At 42.3% G+C, this 25,068-nt stretch overlaps 1 protein-coding gene across 1 annotated transcript in view; it reads left to right on the top strand.

Annotated features, from left to right (window-relative positions):
* LOC106741891 (cAMP-specific 3',5'-cyclic phosphodiesterase) overlaps window positions 1-25,068 on the top strand; it is a 496,301-nt gene that overhangs the window by 54,064 nt on the left and 417,169 nt on the right. The gene's annotated exons all lie outside the window — the stretch shown is intronic.

Below are 25,068 nucleotides of genomic sequence, written 5' to 3' on the forward strand. Positions count from 1 at the left end.
GGGGGGGGGGGGGGGGGGGGGAGGGAGTCAAGTCAGCTGCGGCGCGAAATTGCGCCGATCGAATGTAATGTTCGATTGCAGGATACGCCGCGTCTGGCAAGTCCCGGAGTCGGAGAGACGCTCTTACGTCTCGGGTAATGTTTATCACCTGACGTCACCTGCCATCTCCGGCGGGTGGAGTGGCCTGCTGAAGATGGAAGGAGAGCGGGGGGGTGGTGGGGTAGGCAGAGGTTGGGTTCGTTCGTTCGTTCGTTCGTTCCTACGTTCGAGGGGAAGATGGTCGCCATGGCTACCATGGAGGGGTTTGGGGGATCGATGCCGCAGTAGCGTAGCATCAGGTGGCTTGGACTCGCTCTCGGGTTTCCAACCCCTTCCGACGGAGGCGTCCAACAAGTGGGGCTCGGGTGGTTGCCTCTGGTGGCCGGCCGGATACATCACGCGTACGGGGATCCCTTCGAGTCTCCGCAGACCACTTCGACTGAACGTGCAGCAGGTATTCCCGAGAATGACCGGGGACGCCCCGCTGACGTTAGCCGAGATTCGCGAACGTTTACCGCGGACTCTCGTCTCTCTTCGGGGCTCGAACGGCGGGCGCGATATCGCCGATTTCGGGAGATACAAGCTCGCGTCGACGTTTTCCCAGGGATAATGCTGGTTGCTGACTGATCCTGGAGACACGGAGAAAGGCCTCGGTGTAACGGAACGGGCGCGCTGAGAAAAAGATTTCTTCGTACTTGATAAATTTTCTCGCGTCCGAACGAACTTCGTCCGAAGAAACTAACGTTTCGATTAATTAGTACGATTGTCAGGCCTTTCAACGAATATGTGTAACTTTATCTTAAATAGAAACTGTGTCCGAAGCGACAATTTTTTTATAAAGAAATGATCGGTTTCGTTTCACGTATTTATTGTAACCGAATAATATTTTATTCGGTTAAAAGATGTTATTTCAAATAATAGCGTTATTTCTGTTGAATAATCGAGTTTTCTTGAATGAGGCGATAGAATTTCCACTCGAATGGTATTTTGTACATGTTGTTTCTGTGACAACAAATTCTAGTCAAATAAATAGAAATACTAAATCGGATGGAAACCTTTTCCTCTGTGCGCCAGACGAAAACTCGGCGCGTGAGAAATGGTATTTATTTTGTATCTCTGTTGCGGCAACCCCGAAAACATTCGTCTGAACTTTCAGTTGTATTGAGGTAACCGATAACAGTCGACTGAGTGGAGACCTCCTACAGGAATATTACTGTTCCTACAACCGAGTTTTCTATCTGATGTCTATTCTTTTCAAGCAATAGGGTAGCAATAATTGCAAAAGATGGTAAATAGACTCAGACATCTCGAGTGAAACTTCGCCTGGAAGGTTTAAGGTCGACCTAACAAATGTCATGTTATGATAAACCTTTAATATATTGTCACGATTCTGTGTAATTTTTAACAAAGAATGTCATATTAATGCAACGTAAATCAATTGTTATTATTTATTGTTGCCGCTGAAGAGAGTTCGAATCGAGCACCGGAACGTACGTAACTATTGATTTATTAAATCTTGTGATTGTAATTATTGATTTATATTATGTCTTATTATTTTATCTAACTCTCGCTGTATCACCGTATGACGTCGACTCTTACTCGCCTTTTTTGTACGTGTAAATTAATTGGTATCTCCACGTACGTTATTATTCATAACTGTATCAATAGCGAATGAGTACCATCGGATGGAAACACGTTGGCTTTTCCTCCGCTTCGTATATCAAATTAAGATCGTTGTTAAAAAATTGGCAATATCGGCAGTATATCAGGTAATCTACATATGTAGGTACATAGGTAGCAGTTTTAAGTGGCACAATGCTAACAAAGATTTTTCACTCACATCGTGCCGATATTCATTATCCGACCACACGACGTGCACTCATTCCGTTCTTTTTTAATTAATATCTCCTAATAATTATCATGACAAAATAATGCAGTATTTGTTCAGTTTCATGAGTTTAATTTGCACACGAGCAAATATATGCGTTGTGTCATATAGCATGTATTTAACACGTGTCGTCAATCATATATCGTAAATCACAAAGTTTTGAATATTTACATATGACACAGTATTTTATAAATATTATTTCATCTTGTACATTAGCATCCCTGCTTGTGAGATTCAGCAGACGAAATATATCCGTTATAATATTTCGCACAGTTTGTTCACCTATTTCAATTAACCGAATTAAAATTTGGTCTCCGATTACGTTTATTTTACTCTTGGAAAGTGAATAAAGCCATTCTTTGTACGCGGTAATAAGCTTTTCGAAAATTTGCGATGAGTATATATTAAGACTATTATCAAGAAAATATTCTCTATCGAAGGTAACTATTACTTAAAGGGGGATAAGTAAATTGAGTATTCGTTTTTCTTAATAGCAGAAATCTAACAGCAGAATGATCTTTTTCTCTGTGTATGTTTGAAACATTACAGTCCTAACCAGAATCTACGTACATTTTCTCAACCAGAATTCATCGTTATTTTGGAAATTATTTTCGGACTGGGTCTCAATTACATTACGAGAAACTTTCTATGCAAAAACCGATCAGTTCTCGGCGAGCTTGAATGTCAAAGGCGCGAAACGATTGTGTTCGAATATCCTCGGTTTTAATTCGATCACGATACAGCCCTCTCGCGAGAGAAAGCCAATTTCGGCAGTGGGGGAGGGAGGGATGTTTCACCTTTAGTCTCGATTGGTTCAGTCACGGAGTAACGGTGAATAATAGTGTGAATAATAGTGGATGGCCCTTGATAATCGTCGGAGAGGTTTAATTAAACCACGAGTTGTCCGTCGCGATTAACGCGCGCGGAATTACGCGTCCGCGCCCTTTCGAATTTAATTTACCGCCCTTCTCTCATTACCGCGGCCGGCTAATTTTTTCCTCCTCCAGCGGCCTACCGAAGAGGCACTCCGGCGGATTACCGTGATAAACTAATAATCTGGCGTAGTTGCGTTGTTAAAAACACGCATGTATTGCGCTGTTGAGCTTACACACACACACACAATGCGCTCGACGTTGTTCTCCATACGGTGGGAATACAACGAAACGCTTTTTCGCGAGGCCCCGTGAGCTTTAATGTAACGTCGCGTCATAATTTATTATGCTCTTTTTCGGGGGATGCGAGCATATTTTTTCGTTCTCTCAAGCGACGACGGAAACCGACGGACGGACGCTCTCACCCTCCGGAATTATGCGAATCGTTCGAATCCTCGAATTGCCGTTAATTCGACTCGTATTTCTTTTCGGGTTTAAAAATTTCGAATCCGAACAGTTCGATATTTTCGAATCGCCGGCGGCCCGATCTCGAATCGGTCGCGTCTTTCGATCGCTTCATTTTTACCGGAAAATGATAAACGATAATAGGCCATTGAAATTAAAAACTAGTTCCTCGAATCGTCTCTTCATTTTGTTATTGTTAACTAAATTGTGCGTGTTCTCCTGTTAATTAATTCGATGTACCTCCGATCATAAAATAGTTTATAAGGTGTACATGTAATTTGAAAATGTTATTAATGCGTAGTTTATACAAAAAATTACAAATAATTCCATAATTTTTCAGCGTTTACTATATATATGTATAAATGAAGCGACCGAAAGACGCGACCGATTCGAGATCGGACCGCCGGCCATTCGAAAATATCGAACTGTTCGAATTCGAAATTTATACATATATATAGTATGTAATTATATTATATATATTATTACATATATTATATATATGTAATTAAATTTTACAAACTGGCAAATATATATATATATATATAAATAATTAATAAATATATATATATATATTTACCAGTTTATAAAATATAATTACATTACGTATGTGTCTATCAGCTTATAAGCTCTGCTCACCCCTTCCGACGTCTGTTATAAATTTTCTGGCACTCAGTGTTCCCTTTGCGATTGATGGTAGATTTTCTCAAAACTACGCGGTGATTAACGTGTTTGCTTATTTCAAAAAAAAGTTTCTCAACATCATTGAAAGTACTTTAACATATTCAGCATGCAATGTACCTCTGGGAGAATCTGACTCGAATTCGATTCGCGTTCGAATGAAAGAAATTCAACGTGAACATTTCAGATTCGACTCGACCTCGAACATATCACTCGGAGTCAGTCGATAATTTAATCCGGAAACTTCGGCTCGCCCGATTCTTCTGGGAAGCACATTTCTCTGTCGCCGAGAACTTCACCGGCGCCGGTATCCGCGCGATTCAGCGGCTCTCCGTTCCATCAGCGGCGCGCTCCGATCGTTAAAATCGCTAAAATCGCGAAGGAGGCGCGCAACGATCGTTCCAATTGTTCCAATTGTCACTTGCGAGGCGTCACCGCTCGTCGGGTCGGCGGATCTTAAAGCCGGGAATAACCCCGGACGTCGTTATTTCACGCGGCGAACGGAAGAGGCCGGCCAACCCTCCCTCGCCGCCCGATAAATTCGCTCCCTTGTCTTCTGTAATCGCGGAATTAATTAAACCGGGCAGACGCATCAAATCGCCGCGAGAAGAAAAGGTCTCGGTTGTCTCCACCGCCACCTGTTAAATCCCCGAACTCCGTCTTCGCGCGGAGCAGCATGTGGTGTTAAAAAAGAGCCGAGGAGCCGGCGTATCCTTAGTCGCACTTTTCCGGCCGGAGGCAGGAAATATGAGGTTTCACGGGGAAACCTCGCCGCGTTCTCGCAGATGAGGACAGGGAGAGAGGATGAAGGAGTCCCGGGAGCCACCCGGCTGGAGGGAAAAAGCGCGATGGAAGCTCGGAGCGACGGCGGCCGTAGAAGGCGAGTTTTGCTGGAACAGCGAATTGTTTGTTGATTTAGTGAGAAAGAACTTGTCACACGGGAAAAACGCATTTTGCCGTTGCAACGAAATCGTCGTCCAGACAGCAATGAAACTCACAGTCGGCGTAACCAAATGATTTTCCTCCCCGTCCCGTACATTCGGCAAATAGCAATCGATATCTTCGACAAATCTTCCTGCTGTAGAAAATTGTTTAATCTTTCTGCTGTCCACATGTTTCAACTAACAATTTGCTGTTCTGTTGAAATTGTTTTCTTTCTCATACACCGAGAAAAATCCATTTGACTCGAACAAAATTCGCGTTTGGATATGAGCAAAGGGGATATTTTGCTTCAGAGAACTTTTCCATTTTCGTCTCGGAGAAGAGACGAAAGTTATCCTCGTGAGAAACTTCCGGTTCAGGGAAGCAATCTTTCGTTCTCGCGACCGGAACATTCCTACGTATCGAAAGGAAAATTTCAGTCAACTAAATGGGTTTCTCAGTGTGGTGTTTAATAATCCGGTTGAGAACGCAGCTCGGGGAAATTGAACAACAGCACGACGGCCGTCGTTCGTACACCGCGAGTATTCTTATTTTACCAGCGTCACTCCGGACGGATCATTTGCGATGACGACATCCTCTCGATGGCGAGCGTGGGTTTCGCATCGGGATTAAATTGCTTCGCGTGCGCGCGTTACTTCGTGGACATCGAGCATAAACATTCGGAGATTGGATTGAATTAAATTCGCGTGATAGCGCAGCGGCGTGCACGCTTCCGCGCGAGTTTGCTTACACGCGCGCGCTCCCCGCGCGAGGGAGGGTTTTAATTCCGTGGGCTAATTAAAAATACGGTTAATTAAATTGGAAGAACGCCGCGTGCGTCGCAGACCTTTGCTCTCGCCTCTATTTTTCGCGGGTGTTCGGCGGGATCCGCCGGATTTTCGCGCGCGGGCATGAATCACCGATTGCGCCAGCGAAATTTCATCGGCCGCGCCGCTGCTGAAACGGGAATAAGTTATCCCCGTTGTAATTATCGGGCGCGTCTCCTAAGAGGATTCTGCGAGTCGTCCCTGTTTTACCGCGAATTTTTCTCGTAGTACACGCTCGTTGATGGCTGCACAGAATTTTTAAGTCCTCTTGCGCGATTACAACACACGCTAACGCGGTCGATTACGGTTGATTTCGCTCGAGAAAAAATTTTACAATTTACAGTTTTACAATTTTTTAACTCTTCTCGTTTTTCGAATAAGACCAACCGCCGTTGCCTACGTTAACGTGTGTATTGTAATTGTGCCAAAGGATTTTTAATCCTCTGCGCAGCTAGTAAGGAATATTAGTACTAACAAATTTGCAGTAAAATAGGACGATTCCGAGACCCTCTCAAAGAAATGACAAAGACGAACTTGATAAGCGTCGTTCCTTTTTTTCTTGTCTCGAAAATATAGCTATGGGATATTTATAATTTATAGTAATATCCGTGATATATGCATTGAAAAAAATTGCTACGTCCAAGTATTTATTCAAGAATATTAGAAAAACGATATATCTCCGTGTTTGTAATATTGTACGTATATTATATTTGTCTTAATTTCGTTCAAAATGAATATTTATTAGTTAGATAGTTAGGTAAAGTTAGAGGAAAATATATTTTTTTTCAATAAATAATAAACTTATATAGGGATCCCTTAAGGGGATGTCACAGTCGATGACGAACATATAAACGATGATAAACGTCGATAACGTAGAGACGATTCTCAAAATGTTATATTACATAAACATTGACCCGATCACGCCACTTTGTTGTATTTTTCGTACGTATAGATCTTACGTAAATGTGACATAAACGTGAATGCGATGAATATGCACTGCTCTGTTTTACCATAATCCATAATGAAAAATATAACCAAGATATATAAATATTTTTCCGCAGACTCTTCGTATCTTTTTAGGCCTCTAAATTTTACTGAAAAGGTGTGAAAATGTTGTTTGAAATTTTCTCGATCGGAGCATTGACACATTCGGTATAAGACAGTGCCAAAATCGGTGACGAACTCGATAACTTCGAACCGATCTACAAAATGCTACATAAACATTAGTATAATCACGCTATTCTTTTTGTATCTTTCGTATCTTTTGTATCTTTATAGATCTTGATAAATATAATAATAAATATGAGTGCGATATAAATGTGAACGTGTTGAATGTGTGCTATTCTGTTTCGCCATAGCCAACGCAAAATCTAACCAAACTAAAATCAATGTCTAAAATCGGGACATGAGATGTCTTAAAGACGTCTTATATCTTGATCTTAGACATTGGGTTGTTTTGGGAAGATATATAAAAGTTCCTCTATAAACTACCTTTCGTGTCTCTTTAGATTTCTACATTTAATTGAAGAGATAAAAAGTATTTTCTGAAAATTGTCCCGGTCGAAGCATTGACATGATCGATACACGTACGAGCTACACAGGATTCCCGTAGCAGGTAAATATTTACGGTAACTGACAGATAGAGATATTACCTCGAAATTTTTTAATATTTCCATCACGTACTGAACGATATTCCAATTCATTTTCGTGTGTACTTTCACTGTGTAAAAGCATTTATAATTATGCGCCACCAGAAAGAGGTAAAATTTGTAGCTTCGAAACCATTCCGAAAAACACGTGATTTATGAGCGCGCTGAGTGAATATGCAGAGCGACTCCTGTCACGGAATATCTGCGCGTTGAATTATTATAAACCAAAAAAAAGAACCGTGAATACATTAAAATTGTTCTCTCTCTCTCTCACTCCTTCGGCGTTTTCTATCGCGAGAAATCTCGTTATCTCGCTTCACGCGTTTCTCTCTCTCGTTTTTCCGTTTATCCGCGATTATGCTGTGTGTCTTTTAAGACGATGCCAAAGTCGATGACGAATTTGATAAGCGTCGATAACGTAGAGACGATCCTGAAAACATTATCTTATATAAACACTGACATGATCACGCTATTCTTTTTTCTATCTTTCGTACATATAAATCTTAACGTATATGAGCGTATTTGCGATATGGGCGTGAATACGATGAATGTGCGTTATTTTGTTTTGCCATAGTTAATTCAAAATCTAACCAAGATATACAGTTAAATAAAAAGATAAGGGATGCCAATTTTTCTTCAAAACTGTCGTATCTTCTTACGCCTCTGGATTCCATTGGAAAGGCGTAAAAGTATTTTTTTGAAACTTCCCTGGCTGAAATTGACAGATTCGATGCGTCAGGCGAACTGCCGGGTTTCTGTATCAGTTAAATTTGCGCTAACAGACAGCCAGGGATGACACATTGAAATTTTCAATCGTTCCCGCCACATACCGAGCGGTGCAGATTCATTCTCGCGCGTCACCTTCGCTGGATAAGAGCGTTTATAATTCTGCGCGATCAATAAGACGTAAATCTTGCAGGAAGAAATCATTATTCTGTCGATACAGTTTTCAAGCATAGCGTGTCCTTAACAGCGTCGAGCACGAGGAGTAACAACAACGCGATGATCGTCGAATTTCGTGCGTACGAATCGCGATAGGAACGCTCGCACGGCTCGCAATCGCGCGTTTTATCGCGCGTCGGCACGAATTAATGATCTTACGAGATTCTCGTCCCGAATGATAAAACACCTGAAATGAATTTAACGGGCACACGATTAGCGCATTAGTGAAACGCGCGCGCGCACACATTCTCGTCGCCGCTCACGGGCTTATTAATGTTATTAATAATACGCAACGTCGCGTGTTATTAATAAATGGGGCAGGCGCGCGTCGCAGCCGGAAGGGAGAAAAGTGTTTCCACGTATTCCGTAAAGCCCCCGCATCACGCGCTTTACGCGGGCAAGTTGTTTGGGAAGTCGCGCGTCCGCGCGAGGTGCGTCCGCGAGACATTTTTCACGGGATAAATACGAAAATGTGGCTGCGAATAAATCTCCCGCCGGAAATAACAGTCGGCATGAAGTCACCGCCGCTTCGAAATCATTCTGAAAAGCGCGTGATTTATGAGCGCGCGCGCCGAGCGAGCACGCGGAACGACCCCTGTCACGGGATATCTGCGCGTTGAATTATTGTAAAGCAAAAGAAAAATCCGTGAATACATTAAATTCGCGCTCTCTCTCTCTCTTTCTCTCTCTCTCTCTCTCTCTCTCTCTCTATATATATATATATATATATATATACGAGGGCGGTCCGATAAGTACTTAGCCTACAAAAGAAAAACGAAAATTTTGGAAAAGTGGCGATTTATTTCTCAACATAGTCTCTTTTTAGCTCGATACACTTGACCCAGCGATGCTCCAACTTCTTTAATCCATCTGAAAAATACGTTTTCTCGAAGTCTGCAAAGGCCTCCGTGGCGGCGATGACCTCCTCATTATGTTCTTGTAGCTCTACACAGATTGAACACAACACAACTATCTTAAAACCGAAACCACGAATTCCCGATCCTCTAAATTCGACATTTTTCAAGCACTTTCGACATATAAGCAGTTGTGCGAGCGTTTGAAAAACGCTTAGAAAATCTATAATTTTATACGCATGAGCCCTATTCACTTCTGCGTCAAAAACATTAGCACTGCTTAGTTTTGTACTCGAAGCACTCGTATTACTAATTTCCTCTTCTTTGGCTTCTTTTTCTTCATCTTTACTCCAAGGAGATTTCCTTTTTCGAGGCCTCGTTGAACGTCTGGACTGCCCGTGTGTCGCTTTCGGATACGAAGTCATGCTGCATTCAGCAACGTATTCACTCGACAAGAGACGAAAGCGAACTGATCGTAGGTCAAAACAAGTTTGAATGGGAAGACAGATAAAATTTCTACCAACGGACTTTTCGACCGCAGGTATAAACGCGACCGCTCGAGGGTCGCTAGGCCTGTCTGAACTCGTTACCCGACCCGTCCGCTTTAACTTCGTAATTTCATTAATACTGCAGATATCGACTTGAAATTTTTAGGGAATATTCTTGAATAGTTTAACAATCGATTAAGACTATTTCCAAAATATCGATTTTTTCGACCCGATAAAGGAGGTTTCCCCCTTAAGGGGTCCCTATATAAGTTTATTATTTATTGAAAAAAAATATTAAATATCCTCTAACTTTATCCAACAATCTAACTAATAAATATTCATTTTGAGCGAAATTAAGACAAATATAATATACGTACAATATTACCAACACGAAGATATATTGTTTTTCTAATACTCTTTAATTATATATATATAATTAAAAATTGTAATATTGTACGTATATTATATTTGTCTTAATTCCGCTCGACATGAATATTTATTAGTTAGATAGTTGGATAAAGTTATAGGAAAATATATATATATCCCTCTTTCCCTACCTTTCGGCGTTTTATTGCGCGAGCAATCCCGTCACCTCGCTTCACGCGTCTCTCTCTCCCTCGCTTTCCCGTTTAATCCGCGATATCGTGTTGTGTGTCCGCGGGTTCTTAAATGCTTGATGCATCGAAAGCGGCCGACGCTGAAAGGAGAGAGATCCTCGTCGGAATATGCAACATTCGCTCGGCGTTGTGACGCGCGTGGAAATTAAAATCACCGTCGTGAAGCCTGGTATTCGTTGACACACGCGCGCGAATATAGGATTTTTCCGTGAAATTTCATTACCGACTCGCGCCATCTCCCGCACAATGACCCGCTGTCCTTTCGAGGCCGCAAGGAGAGAGAGGGAGAGTTATGTAAATCCACGATACACGTGTGCGAACGTCGGCCAACACACACATACACGCGCGCACACGTGGGTGATGAAAGCAACGCGAGGCAATCGTCGTTCGCCGAGCTGCCGGCGCGGTTTTGAAACGTTTAATCTCGTCCCGGCGTGTTTCGGTTATTTGCGTGTCCGCCTTTTAATCAGCGCATTTATCGCGCGCAAAACAAACCACTCGGCGCCGGCTTTGCGCGTCGATTTCCTTCGTTACTTCGCGATTCCCCTCAGCTTCCGTTTCACCCACAATCGGTAATTGTTTCGTGGTCGAGCCGCCGTCGAAGAAGGGTTATATCGCTGGAAGACGTACGGTTTTACCGCGGTAACGGATTAATCCTGGCGTGATCGCGTGCGACCTCCATTTTAAACTGACCGTTTCGATAAATAAAAAAAAGCCGCTCCCGAAAGTAATCGTATTTATTGATATGGGAATAATCTTGTTTGGAACTGAGGTCTTATTTAAAACAAAGCAACCGCTTTCGCTTCTTCCTCTGAATTTAAGGACGGGAACGAATTAGGGAGAAATTACGAGGCGGCCGACATTGCTTCGGAAATTACCCGGTTTAGACATCAATGATGACGTCTAAACAAGATTGTTGTGCGTACGAATGAAAAAAAAGAAGTTGTTGGGAAAATCAAGGAAAAGCAATTGTAACATATCGTGAGCAAATATACATGTGTGAGTATTGATATTCTCTTTATAATTGGCACGCGTGAGCAACGTGACTCTACGTCGATCTATCGAACGGCGAGGCGTCATCAGCGGCGGCGCTCGATGATCCCCGGCCGTTCGATTTCGCTCCTCTAGCAGCCTCGTCAGGATTTTCGCGTTGTAAATTCCGCACGAGCGCGCATTGAAGGACTCTTCGAGGCTATTGATCTCGATGCCGCGAAAGGCTCGAACAACAACGGAGCAACGGTTGGAAGTTTTCAATGCGCCGCCGCCGGTGTGATCGCAAATCGCGCCGACAATCGCCACCGCCAACTTTTGCGCCGCTCGCCAGCCTGTTTTCGTTGACGCATGTGTGTATTGTTGAAGTCGCTTTAAGTGAATGGCATTGTTGACTCCCTCGTCGGATAACGCAGTCCTCGCTCGCGTTCGCGGCCCGGCAACTTTAATTAAGTCGTGTTACGTCGCCCAGTTTAACGCGGGGGGACTCGTGTCGGCACGTTTGTTGTCGAAAGATGCACGGTGAGCAATTTTCAATTGAGGGAGGATTTTCTATCGATCTTCTATCGTCGCCTCTGGCGAAAAGCAACTTCCGTTTTCAACGGAGAGGTCTCTATTTGTATTATTAGACGCAGACTTGATCTTTTACATTTCACTGGCTTCCGAGGACCAGCTTTGTGATGCCGCTCATCTATCGATCGGATTACGTTGAGCAATCGTTATTCTATAAAAGGTATTTTTTTATCACGTCACTTGGCTGCTACGACGACCTTGGACATGTATGAAGCCGCGCTAGTTGCGTCGTTGGTAATAACGAGAGCGGACGCTTTCGGTGTGCGTCGAGTGAAATTTGCTCTTGTCTTTGCTTATTTGCGACTTGGTACTTCGAATCACTTGCTTACTGACGGAAATTGTCGCGTGGAAAATCATTAATATCGTTTGCAAAAATTGTCGGTGAAACAAGTGATTTGGCGCATCGGAGGATTGCGCAGGGTGAGAACGCTGTTTGACACCGAAAATGATTCTAGCCGAGTAAAAATAAAACTGGTAGCTTTGCTTCTCCTCTTAGCTTGTTTTCTATTGAAGAGTCAAAGTGCGTTTAATAATATGGCCAGGGATTATAAGTAAGGCTTGCTCGGCGAAAGTTAATTTTCCGGAATTATGACACTCGATCTATCTCTATTTTCCTTTTATTCTCTCTCTCTCTCTCCCTCCCCCTTTTCCTCCCTCTCTATCTATCTCTCTATGTAAGTTCCGGTAAACCCGGGAAAGTTGAGTAATTAACGATTCTCGGTAATTCGCGGAAGTTGGTAAGTTATATCCTGGAAACGGCCGGAACTTGATATATTCCAGTTCGCAGGCGATGTCGGTGCAGCGACGGGTGCGTCTTTACGTACGTTTTTCCGCTTTCCTCGCTCGCTCGCTCGCTGACGGCGCATTACTCGCGTGAGATTGCAAAAGCGTTCTCTCTCTCTCTCTCTCCCTCGCGTTCAAGGCGAACGGGGGCGGCAAACTCGATCGTAGAAAATAATAATCTCGCCGGCATAACGTGTGTGCGCGCATCGGCGATGGTGCGCACTTATGCAGGAAGGACGGCCTCTCGTGGACGACGACTCATCGATATTGACGAAGTTTACGTCCAGCCTGCCTGCGCTCGGGGAAAATAGTCTTTCAGAGTTCATCAGCCACGGGTGATGGAACCCTCTCTCTTCGCCGGGTACACACGGCTGCGGCTAGTTTGAGCCCGTGGAGAATTTACGTGTAAGGTACAGACGGGAACGACGGCGGCGACGACGACGTCACTGCGAACCCTCGACCGGACTCGCCTCGAGCCTGACGTGGACATTTTACGGGCTATCAGAGAATATGGGGAATCCGGCTTTATCATCGGCCTGCCGTTGCCGTCTCGATTATTTCGCGGACAGGCGTCTCCTTCCCCGTAGAATCCTAAATATAAATGGTGGAGCATTGTGGGATTCGAGATATGTCGAAAGTCGCATCCTGCTCCTCTCTTATACGGATACTCAGAGCGAGCGAGCGAGCGAGTTGCGTACCGCTTGGAAAAAGCGAGTTGGAAGAAAGGTTAGCCGGCAGAACGGTTAACTTTTATAATTAGAGTCTAAGCAAGAATACTTTTTCCGTAATTTTCCTTGGGTCCAGTTATGAAGTGGAACACTGGCACACAGAAAAGGAGCTTGATTTAGTCATGCATTAAAATTATATGGGAGGAGAGAATGAAGATTCGGACGCGTCAGTCTGTTTTTAGGCTCTAAAGCTTTGCCGAAGGTGTTTAATTCAAATTTATGTCCCCGGATCTGCGAACGGGCAACTATTTTTTATAAAATACACGAGGGAGATATATATAATATTTGATTCATATTTAGGTAATTAATATTTAGTTGCTTATCTTAACTTGCCTTTTTATTAAATATATAATAATATTATAGTTTCCCAAGAGATTTACATATTACAAACAGATATTTTGCCGTTGAAATGTTTCCAGTTTAATAAGCAGAATTAGTTAATGGAAGTCTAAAATTGTTATTGTTGCAACGTATGATTATTATGCTCAAATCATAAAATCGTGCACATCATTTACGCTTGCCGATACAATATAATTTTTCACTTATATTGTATTTTATATAATGGCTGAAATTACTATACGTGAAAGACGAATTAAAATAATATCAATTCGATATCAAAATGACGCAATATCGATGACTCAGCAGAAAATATATTATCTCCTATATTTAAATACCTCGCAATAAATATATATCACAAATGATTCGTTCCTTAAACAATATCACACAGAGGAAACTTCGAAACGAGCTTCGAAATGCCCCAAATTTCGAGGGTTATTTCGTATTCTATGGAATTTCGTATTTGTTCTCACGTCGATCGTTCGTTTCTCGCTTCCCCGTTTATACCTACCTATTCTATTTCGCCGTTTTTCGAGCGAACGACGCAAACAAGAGAACGATTATTAAACGGAGCCCGCGAAGGGAATGATTACCACTCGCAAGCTGTTAACGCGAGTGGCGAAAGTCGCGAAGGGATTGAAGGACACGGAGGGAGACGTGAAAACGTGAAAGTTTCCAAGTTAGACGCGAGGTCCTTTGTAGATTGCGCGCGGAATTTTCCCGCGCGATATTTCCAACTTCAATGAGACGACCCAAGTTTCTGCGTGCGCAATTTAATATTTCCTCACGGTCCGGCCGTGCTCTCTCGTGCATGGATACATCCTCACGCTGTCAGCGATAGGAGCGAACCCACCCCCTGTCTTGATAAACGCGTATGGCCGGCCGTCGCTCTGTGACACGTCATGCGATAAATTCATATCAGTCCCGCACGTTAACTAGACATTTAGGTAATCCTTCTGTGTCGATGGAAGGCCTATAGTTAGGCGAGATTGTTGTCATTCAGCGGTGTGTGTGTCGCGTGAGACACCGGACGGTCATCCAACCTGAGTGCCTGACGTTTCCACAAGTGCGCGTAATTAGGTTTAAGAAATGGGGGTTTGAGGAAATCAAATTTCAAGAGTGTTGTTTTAATTCGTCTTTCACATATAATAATTTCAGTCATTATATAAAATATAAAATACAACATAAGTGAGAAATTATATTGTATTGGCAGAAATGATATGCACGATTTTATGATTTGAGCGTAATAATTATTCGTTGCAACAATAACAGTTTTAGACTTCCATGTTAATTAATCCTGATTATTTAACTAGAAAAGTTTCAACGGCAAAATTGCTGTTTGTAACTCTGCTGCATCAGGCTGTTTAAGAAAATTAAATTTCAAGAGAGAGAGAAAGAGAGATTTTCGTGTATAATAATAACGCGAGTAATATTGTTACGGACTCTCACTTCTTTGTTTCCGTTCGTCGAAGCAACTTTAAAGTTTGTCACACTGAGAAAAAGATCCCTTCAAGTTTAATCAATTTTATCGCATCCGAACAAATCTCATTATCGGCAATGCTCCAAAGAAACTAATATTTCGATTAATAAATACGATCGTTAAATTTTTCAACGAATATGTATCTTTATCTTAAATAAAAAATTTGTTTCAAACGACAGATAATTTTCTCATAAAAAACTTATTCGTTTCACTTTACATTATTTATTTTAACCAAATGAGATTTTATTTGGTTAAAAATGTTATTTCTAATAAAACGTTTTTTCTGTTAATAATAGAATTTTTTTGAATGAGACAATAAAATGTTTACTCAAACAAATAATACTTCGTACAAATGTGCGTTGTTTCTATGAGAGAAATTTTAATCAAATAAATAGAAATAGTAAATCTAAAGAAACCCCTTTCTCTATGTACGCTCCCCATGAACCAACCCTGTACTTTTTTATATAATTGTGTGACAGTCTTAGCTTGTTTACGTGGAAGTGGAAGGGAAAATTATCGCACATATACGCGACACTGTTAGCGAGCGTGTTAACCGTCAATGCATAAAATGACAACAACGGGCGTGTAACAAGCGTGTTTTAAAATTACTTTGAATACTTTTGAAAAACACCTTAAAGTATTTTTATATACCAAAAACTCAACGAATGTCATCGACTGAGCACCTTATCCGCCAGATATGGCCCCGTGTGACTTTTTCCTGTTCTCCAAACTCAAATTACCGCTTCGTGAAAGACGTTTTGAGTCCATTGTGACCATAAAACAAAATTCGCAGCAGGAGCTGCAGGCCGGAAAGTGCTTACAAAAAATATTTCGACGACTATTCGTTGGCATAAGTGTATCGCATCGAATTAGACCCATTTTGAAGGCGACAAAATAAATTTTGCTGATTGATTGAATGCAATATTTTGCATTTTATCGAACGATTCCCGATATTTATTTGACAGAATGTACGCATATATCAGCTTCGTTACAAAGCTTCGCTGCAAAGAACGGTGTAGAAAGTAATTTATTTCGCAACAAAATGATGAAATATGCGAAAACCGTACTAACTATGCTCGTCAGATATACATTAGTCGTATCCGGCGGAAGATTGAATTCTTCGTACCGCTCGAGGCGTACGATTCGGGCGGTTCGACTTTCGCGAGAGGTGAGATTTCTATTTCCACGATATTCCCTCTCCCGATAAATCGCATCACCGATATTCCAGTTATTCGTCAATTATCTATCGTTAACATTACGCTCGGACGGCTCCGGTATTTATATTACCTCCGACGGAATAAAAGTATTCGCGGCGGCGGTAATCGGCGTATTCGAGAGGAAAAACGTGCTGATTCTTCCTTCTCCGGCTACCGGACGGATCGGAATATGTAACATCCGTCCGCGCAGAGTAGCGAATCGCTATTCCCGAGTGGGGTCGTTTCGCTGAAGCTGAACGAAAGTCGCGACAAGATCGTTTAAATTACGAGCCGTCGCGCGGACTGCGTCGCGCAATTCTCGCGACTGTCTCTTCGCGAGTAAAGTGAAAATTATTATCCACCTCGCGGCCGCTGATTCCCCCCCCCCCCCCCCCCNCCTTCGCAACAGCATTACGGCCGCGGATCCTGCAATAATGCAGGACACGTCGACGCTCCTCGCTGCGGCTTCCTTTGTACTCCGTGGAAATTCCGTAATTTAAGTGGCGCGCGCCGTTGGCTTTACCGGCGGTTCGTTTGCAGTTTGCACGATGGAACAAAAGGCTGCGATAAACTCACCTGTAATTTCTCGCAGGAATAGATCTCCTCGCGACACTTCGCGCGCATCACGCGGCCGCGACGTGCGATAATACGAGGGTGTTTTCGGAAGAAAACGGAGCATAACTGACGACAGCTGAGCTTTCTCGGCTACGGGTTCGTCGCTGACACGCTCGCGTCACACACACATATATATATATATACATGTGACGTATCACGCGCGTCAAGCTCAGCTTCACCGAAGATTTTCAGTTAATCGAGCTGAGGCGAAAGCTCGTCCCGTTTTTAATCGGTTCTTCGTGCGGAATTCCTAGAATTTTTACGAACAAGGGATCGCGTAATTACCGGGGGGATGGCAGGTTTTCGAACAAAATGACGTGCTTAATTAGTCGGTTGCATTTGAAAAATGAATGTGTGGGTTTCGATTAAGAAACGGGATGGATCTTTCAGTCGGTTCAGTACTTAACGTATTGGCCTACCAGCGTCACTTGTGTGTATGTGATAACCTTTTTTTCCTCGTCTAAGCACATAATAGAAAAAAAGTACTCGAGTCAAGTAAGAGTAATTACCTGTTTTCAGTTTCTTAAATCAAGACACACAACATTTGTATCAATTTAAGTGTATTTTAATAATTTGTAGTAAATAGAGTGAAACGGGGTAATGGCGGTCATGTAAGCAGAAATTTTCCGAAACTGATAAGAAATCGGTCAGGATCTGTTTAATGCAATGGATACCTACAGGTGTTTACCTATATTAGGCAATAGGTTTGAGGAAGTTAGGGGGAAAATAAGAACTTTAATATCCTTGAAGGATCATAAGTAGTTTCCTTTTTTTTATTTCAAAAACATTTCAGAGATTATCAGGTGTATATTCGATGAGAACATAAGAAGTTGTTTAATCTTACGCGGAAAACATGAATATAGCCTGTCTGTGCACGAAACTATCAAAAATAACAAATTGTATCAAAATTATTAATAAATTACCATTTTACCGTAATTTTATCATAAGTAACCATCACTTTGAATCTGACGGTAATTTTGCTTTATTAAGTATAAATAAATATATTAGTATATTCACCGAATATATATAAGTACATTTTCTTTATTTTTTAATTCTTTCTCTTAATTTCTTATAATTAATCTTAATTTCTTATACACTGAGGAAAAGATTTCTTCAAATTTAATCAATTTTATTGCATCCAAATAAATTTCATCAATGGCACGCTGCAAAGAAACTAATGTTTCGATTAACAAGTACGATTGTTAGACTTTTCAACGAATATGTATCTTTATCGTAAATAAAAAAATATGTTTGAAACGAAAGATAATTTTCTTATAAGAAAGAAATTATTTGTCTCACTTTACATATTCATTCGTAACCAAATCTTTCATTCGGTTAAAAGATATTATTTCAATAGCGTTCTTTCGATAAAATAATAAAGTTTTCTTGAATGAGGCAATAAAATGTTTACTTAAACAAATAATATTTCGTATATATTGTTTCTTACAACAAATTTTAATCCTTATCGTTTCCTTCTTTTCTCTCTCTCTCTCTCTCTCGGTGCAGACAGTTTTATCCGTTAGACAATAAAATGTGTACTCAAACAAATAATATTTCGTATATATTGTTTCTTACAGATTTTAATCAAATAAATAGAAATACTAAATCTAGGGAAACTTTTCTCTCTAGAAACGAATTTTTTAATCTCTTTATTCTTCTCTCTCTCTCTCTCTCTCTCTCTCGGCGCAGACAGTTTTGTCCGTTTTCTTCGACCGTTCCTTCCCCGTGTACCCCTCCTCCGAACAAAAGTTGTCTCCCCGAGACAATTACGTATCTCCCTCTCCCCTCTCGCCGTCTCCCTCCGGGGTGGGAATCGCTCGGGTCGTGCTTCGATTCGCGATCGTGATCCAACAGGTTGAAAGGTTTATTGTCCGCGCGGAAACGGCTGGAGGCCGGCTGATGGCGGCTGTTTGTTCTGGTCGATAGACCGACCTCAAGGATGGTCGAGCGGGGACCGTCTAGTCTGCTGAATAAACTTACAATCGGAACCGAGTTGCGGCGGGGAGTCACAACGCAGGCGGACGCGACGGACTCGCTTCGAGGAGGACTCGGCGAAGTCCTTAGCGCACGCGAACTTTCGCGACGGAATGAGTAAATCGGCGAACTGTTCCAGGACCGTTTCTCGAGAGACGTCGCGTTGGGTTTCCCAGCCGTTTTCCAGCCGAAGCGGCGCTCATTCTTTGAGGATGTCGCGAGCTCATTTCCGTAAGCGGTTCGCGCTGCTCGCGCCGCAATTCATCTCACTCAGTTACCCGCCCTTCTCTCCTCCCCGGCCCCTTTACGATATTATCTGAGGAAATTATTGGCTTTTAATTTTCGCATTACGCCGGTAAGGTAGGCCCCCCCGTGCCGCCTCTTCAAGCAGGCACGTAGCGCGCTTTAATACCCTCCCCCCCCCTCCTGCCGTAAATGTAATTACTTACACGTAACGTAATTAATCGCACGAGACGTTAAACAGCGAGGACCAACCGGGAGTCGCGGGACAGTTGCGCGATCGTTCGACGTTCTCGCCAGTTTTCTCCACGATAAAATTCCTCGAGGGCAACTTCGCGCGCGCGTTTTGTTCCCCGACGTCGTATCGCCGAGGAAACTCGAACTAATCCGATAAACGAGCGAGAATTAATCCACCCTTTTGTTCAGAATTGAATTAAAAACTTGCGCCCCGGAGGAGTTAACGGCGCTCCGAGGTCCTTCCGCGGACTTTCCCAAAGTCAAAAATGTATCTAAGACGGGTGTTGAGAAACGCGACTTTTTTCCGAACTTTTGCTCATCCACTTATTTATTTATCCACGGGGGAATGAACGCTCCGTCATACAAGATATATAGGGTGTCTGTCGCTGAGCGGGATACCCGTCGCGTATACTTTTAGTTTAGGTCGGATGAAGAGGCCCTCGGCCATTTTGCAAGCAATCACGCGAAATTTCGAGTTAATTACTGAAAGTGGTCGCGCACGGAGGAGGCCCCTTTAATTAGTAACGAAAAAGTTTGCCTCACTTGCAATATTGTAAATGACTTCCTTGTTCAGAATGACCCGATCTACAAATATATGACAGCTGTTGTACTTGGCGACAGACTTTAATGCGTTGAAGCTTCGAACTTTTAACCGTCGAACCTCGAACCTGTCGTCAAGCAAAAACATTGATTGCTATGTCGCTTATTGAGAAAAGAATTCCCAAAAATGGGGTCATTTCTGCACGCGATGACAATATATAACTTCTTAATGTGACGATGAGCGAGTCAGACGCGTTTTAGTTGAAGGAAATCGAATTTCTGCTTCTTAAGAACCGAATGTAGCTCTTGAAAAACAGAAATTCTGATTTCTTCAAATGCTTTCGGTTTGTTCGTAACCTGGAACGTTCTGCGGACATCTTTAAAACGCATTACGTTCTCTGAATATATTTCGGACGTCCCTAGAGATCTGGACGTCCACAACACGTCTTCGGATAAAGTGTGCTTAATGTATCCCGATAGGCACGTGTAAAATGCACAAAATTAGAGAAATGATCGTATGTGTGTGTGTGTGTGTGACTTCGGGGTTTTCTATATTTTTTGCGTTTTTCGCATTTTCACGTGCTAATTATAAATCTTTAATATTGTTTAATCATTCCACCATAAAAATGCCTAACTAAGAGAGATACAAAGGGAAATAAAGCGCGTACAATATTGTCAAATCTTCACGGGTTAGCTGTCGTATATTTCCACCGTTATCAGAGAAATTGTGTAGTTTATATATCAATTTCTGGAAAAACTAGATGCTTCACAATATTATGTATTTTTAAAATAAATTTTCTGGGAGAATCTCTCTTACTGCCTACGTTTTCCATTCGCGTCCAAAACCAGTAAAGACAGTTCGGAATGAAAAATGTGACGATCGAAGGTCGTTTTCGCAGCTGTCGATACGTGTGAATAATTTCACAGTTGCGAATAATATCATATTTCCAAAGTGCTAACTTGAACTTTAATTACCTCAGCATCGGTATGGTCGGTCTTTTACAAATTTCCCCCGAGAATCCCTGAGAAAGGAAATTCACGGACTAATTGCCTCGATTCAACCGACCTCCTTTCTCCGTGTGTATGAAAAGAAGGAGAGCCTCGACGGATTTACTCCGACGGGAAGGAAAAGCGTCGGTGTGTAGCAACGGCGATAGTCGATCAATAAGTGGTCGGATTGTCACGTATCTACGATCAATTAGTCTGTCCGCGGTCGAAAATGAGCCCGGCGTTATTTCCATGGCAACAGTCGAGCCGAAGAGAGAGAGGAGCCCCCTGAATAATTGCCGGGCGATTAATTAAACATTCAACGGCGCGTGTGTTGCGTGCGAGAGGCGATATACGAACGTATCTCCGATCGGTCGAGAGGTATCCCTCTAAGTGTTACCGAGTATCCTGCGAGGATCGCGAACGGGAAGACGCGGAATGATCCCTCGGGATCGGTCCCGTGCAAACACACGCGACACGACACGATGGTATCGAAGGCTCAAGTCCAAAGTGTGTCAGTAAGGGTCTCAGGGGGGCATATCCGAGAGGCCTCGACATTATACCGTGCCTTCTCGGTGTTTGCAATCTATCATCGCATTATTAAGCGTACAATGCCAACGATCAAAGTACGGTCGAAGCCGGCAAGGGCTAACACGGACGTCGCACGAGTCGTGGAAACGCAAAAATATCGCGCAGCCGGACAAAAAAAGAGAGCGAATCAATCGGATAAGGTTCCCCGTCACCGAGAGAAAACCGGTTCCTTTTAGCATTTTCATTTGTTTGAGTAAAATTGGTTTCGTCGAAACAACGTGTGCGAAATATGATTTGAGTAAAAATGTTTTCGGTCTCGTTCCGGAAAACTCGATTATTCAGCAGGAAGAACGCTGTTACTTGAAATAATATCTTTTAACCAAACGAAATATCACTTGGTTACGAGAAATATGTAAAACGAAACCGATAATTTCTTTGTAAGAAAATTGCCTTTCGTTTCGCGAGCAAATTTTTATTTCAGATCGAGATACGTATTTGTTGAAAAGTCTAACATCGTATTTATTAGTCGAAACGTTAGTTTCTTTGGAGCATGCCAACGATGAAATTTGATTGGATGCGATAAAATTGATTAAATTTGAAGAAATCTTCCAAGCGTACCTATTTCCCTCTCTCTCTCTCTCTCTCTCTTTTCTCGAATTGGGATTTGTCGCGAAATTGTCTTCTCCGAGCGTTTGCTGATCCAACAATAACCAGCAATATTGATTTCTCTGTTTCAGGTGAGTGTGGATTTTATTCAACATTTCGCTATCGGCGCCGACCGTCGCACCGTAAGTCGATATTTCTACTTCAACTATTTGCGGCTCGCCGAGCAAGCGCGCCCGTTTTGTCGCTGATAAGGCGGGCCTCCGCTTATCAGCCGGCGATGCGGTCGGTACGATAGATTTCTGGCTATTGCGTGATACCGACGGCCACACTCGGCCTTCTTCGTGATGTAGTCGGCCGACGGTCACGTGGTGGACGACGGTGGTGCGTGATTCGCTGAATCTCGTTCGGCCGATAACGTCCCAACGACTGTGCGAAACGCAGTTATCTGCGGCGAATGAATAAGCGCGCGAGCCGCGCATTGCGAACGTGTAACACAAAAATGTCGCGTGTTGAGGTCGGGGGCGAATAAATAATTGACGTGAAATGATGAAGCGAGTCGTCCGCTCGCTCGATGGCGATCTTATCGAGAGCTTCAGCCGTTAACGTCCGGCCTCAACCAGTTGATTCAATGTCCCGCTATTACGAGATAAGAGCGTTATCGAGGCAGCTTATCGGACCTTATCGTTCGCGACAAGAGTGGATACTTACTTTGCCAATATTAATTTTTAATCTTCACTATTTGCACAGAGAGTTGGTTGAACCGTCGTGTACACAGTGGACGATGAGCTCGGCAAATAGCGACCGACTTTGTGTAAATTTATGGATCCACTTTGCGCGGGAGTTGCGTCAAATTGCATTTCTACGCGTGGTATTTTACCGGCCGCGGTGCTCTTCGACGAATTTCGTATTCCCTCATCGGTAGCGTATTTTCTTGTAAGATTTCAAACGGCGGTGCGCCGTCTGAGAGGTTTTCCAGTTGAAAATATCCGGAGGATACGGCGGCGCGTTCCTTTCCGTTCCGTTATTTTTACCCTTATTGTGATTTCAATTACAGGATGGCGCACGATACGATCCACTGTTTGTTCTGGGAATAAAATAAAATTCACCGTACAATATTAGAAACGAACGTAAGGAAAAGAAGGATAATTTTCTACGCAGGAAGTTAGCAGATAGAACGGTGGTGATATTGAACGTGCGCTTCGTAGAGAATAAATTCCCATGAAATTATCTTCCTCTTGCCGTATGCATTTTTAATATTGCACGGCGAATGAAGATTTTAATTACGATGCAAATAGTCGGTCATGTCGCGCGCCACTCAATATAAGAATAATAGTAGCAATATATATATGTAAAATTATTATCACCGACTATAGTAAACACTTAGAAAAAAGGCTCCCCTCTACTATAATTTTTCCACTCGGATGTTTATAGTTGCAAATACCACTATATTTTTGTTTTCTCTCAGTGTAACACGACAGATTGCAACTTTCGCTTTTGACTTTTCGGTGGAGATTTTGTGATTCACACACGGAAAAGAAAGGGTGCTTTCAAATTTTGTAGTTCTATTTATTTAGCTAGTCTGTTGTCGGAAACAACATATGTGAAATATTATTTGAATAAAAGTTTTGTCATCTCATTCAAGAAAACTCGATTATTTAACAGAAAGAACGCTATTCTTTGAAATACTACCTTCTAACCGAATAAAATATTATTTGGTTATAATAAATATGCAAAATGAAACAAATAATTTCTTTATAAACAAATTATCTTTCGTTTCGAACAAATTTCCCATCTAAGATAAAGATACGTATTCGTTGAAAAAGTCTAACGATCTTATTAATCGAAACATTAGTTTCTTCGAAGTACGCCAACGATGAAATTTGTTCGGATGCGATAAAATTGATTAAACTTGGAGAGATCTTCTCAGTGCACGAACGGAAGTAGACTTTCTCAGATTCACCGTCGCGAATTGCAGTTTGCCCAGGGTCAGTTTGACAAACGGTAATTGCAGAAATAACCGGGATGAAGAATAGTTCGATCGACGGCCGAGTCGACTTTCTCGCCACCTCGCACGGAAAAGCTTCGGAAGCATCGATTCGAGCTTTGTTCGCTCACAAAGCTCCGACTTGTGTCCGGTTTGGTGGCTCCGTGTGACGTGAAAGGAGCTTTTGTGACGTCAGTTCTCCCACCTTGCCGAGCCGCCGCGATAGCCAATTGCATCGATTTCGTCGTACGTGCCACGGGAGCACCTCCGCTTTAATACCGATGCATCGCTCGGGTTTTGGTTGCGCACTTGCGCTGCCGCGCGTTCCTCCTCTCGAGGTCACTCGATACCGCATCCTTTGGTCCTGCTCCTCTCGCCCAAGAAATTTGTACAGTAGAGGAGAAAGTGCTACCATGCCTCCCGTTCCTTTATATTTTGTGCAATATATTTATGATTAATCTATACTTTAAATTAAAAACTTAACGATCACATTCGTCAAAGTGCTATTCAACCGATTTCCAGTCTCGAAGTAATGAAATATTTCTTAATTGGAACGTTATTTATAAAAATTGCACGAATAAAAGCAGGAGTTTTAATATGGCTTCCTACGAAAGTATATTAAAAAGAGTTGGTTTTGTTTGAAAAATAAAGTGTTTACAAATGTATATATTTATATAACAATTAATGACAGTTTCGAAAATGAATAGGCACTTCTAAATTTAACTTGAATTATCAACTGATCGAATGGCTACTTCGATATGAAAAGAGGCCGAATTTTGAATCTGTTTAGCGGAAGGTCACATTTGCGAAACGCCATGCAATCGTTTAACTTTGCATGACTCCAAATATATACAGCGGGATAAAATGTTAATTGTTAACGAACAAAACACTCGAATGTACATTCGTCTGATAACATGACCGGGTTTAAGACGGATGCGGAAATGTATAATCAAATGCTAAAATGTACATTGGAAACTGCTCGAAATGCTCGAAAGTAAAAGTGCGTTATAACAAATACCGACAAATGC

Source organism: Dinoponera quadriceps, unplaced genomic scaffold (assembly GCF_001313825.1).
Source record: "Dinoponera quadriceps isolate SergipeBrazil2010 unplaced genomic scaffold, ASM131382v1 scaffold458, whole genome shotgun sequence".
In the NCBI taxonomy this organism is placed as follows: domain Eukaryota; kingdom Metazoa; phylum Arthropoda; class Insecta; order Hymenoptera; family Formicidae; genus Dinoponera; species Dinoponera quadriceps.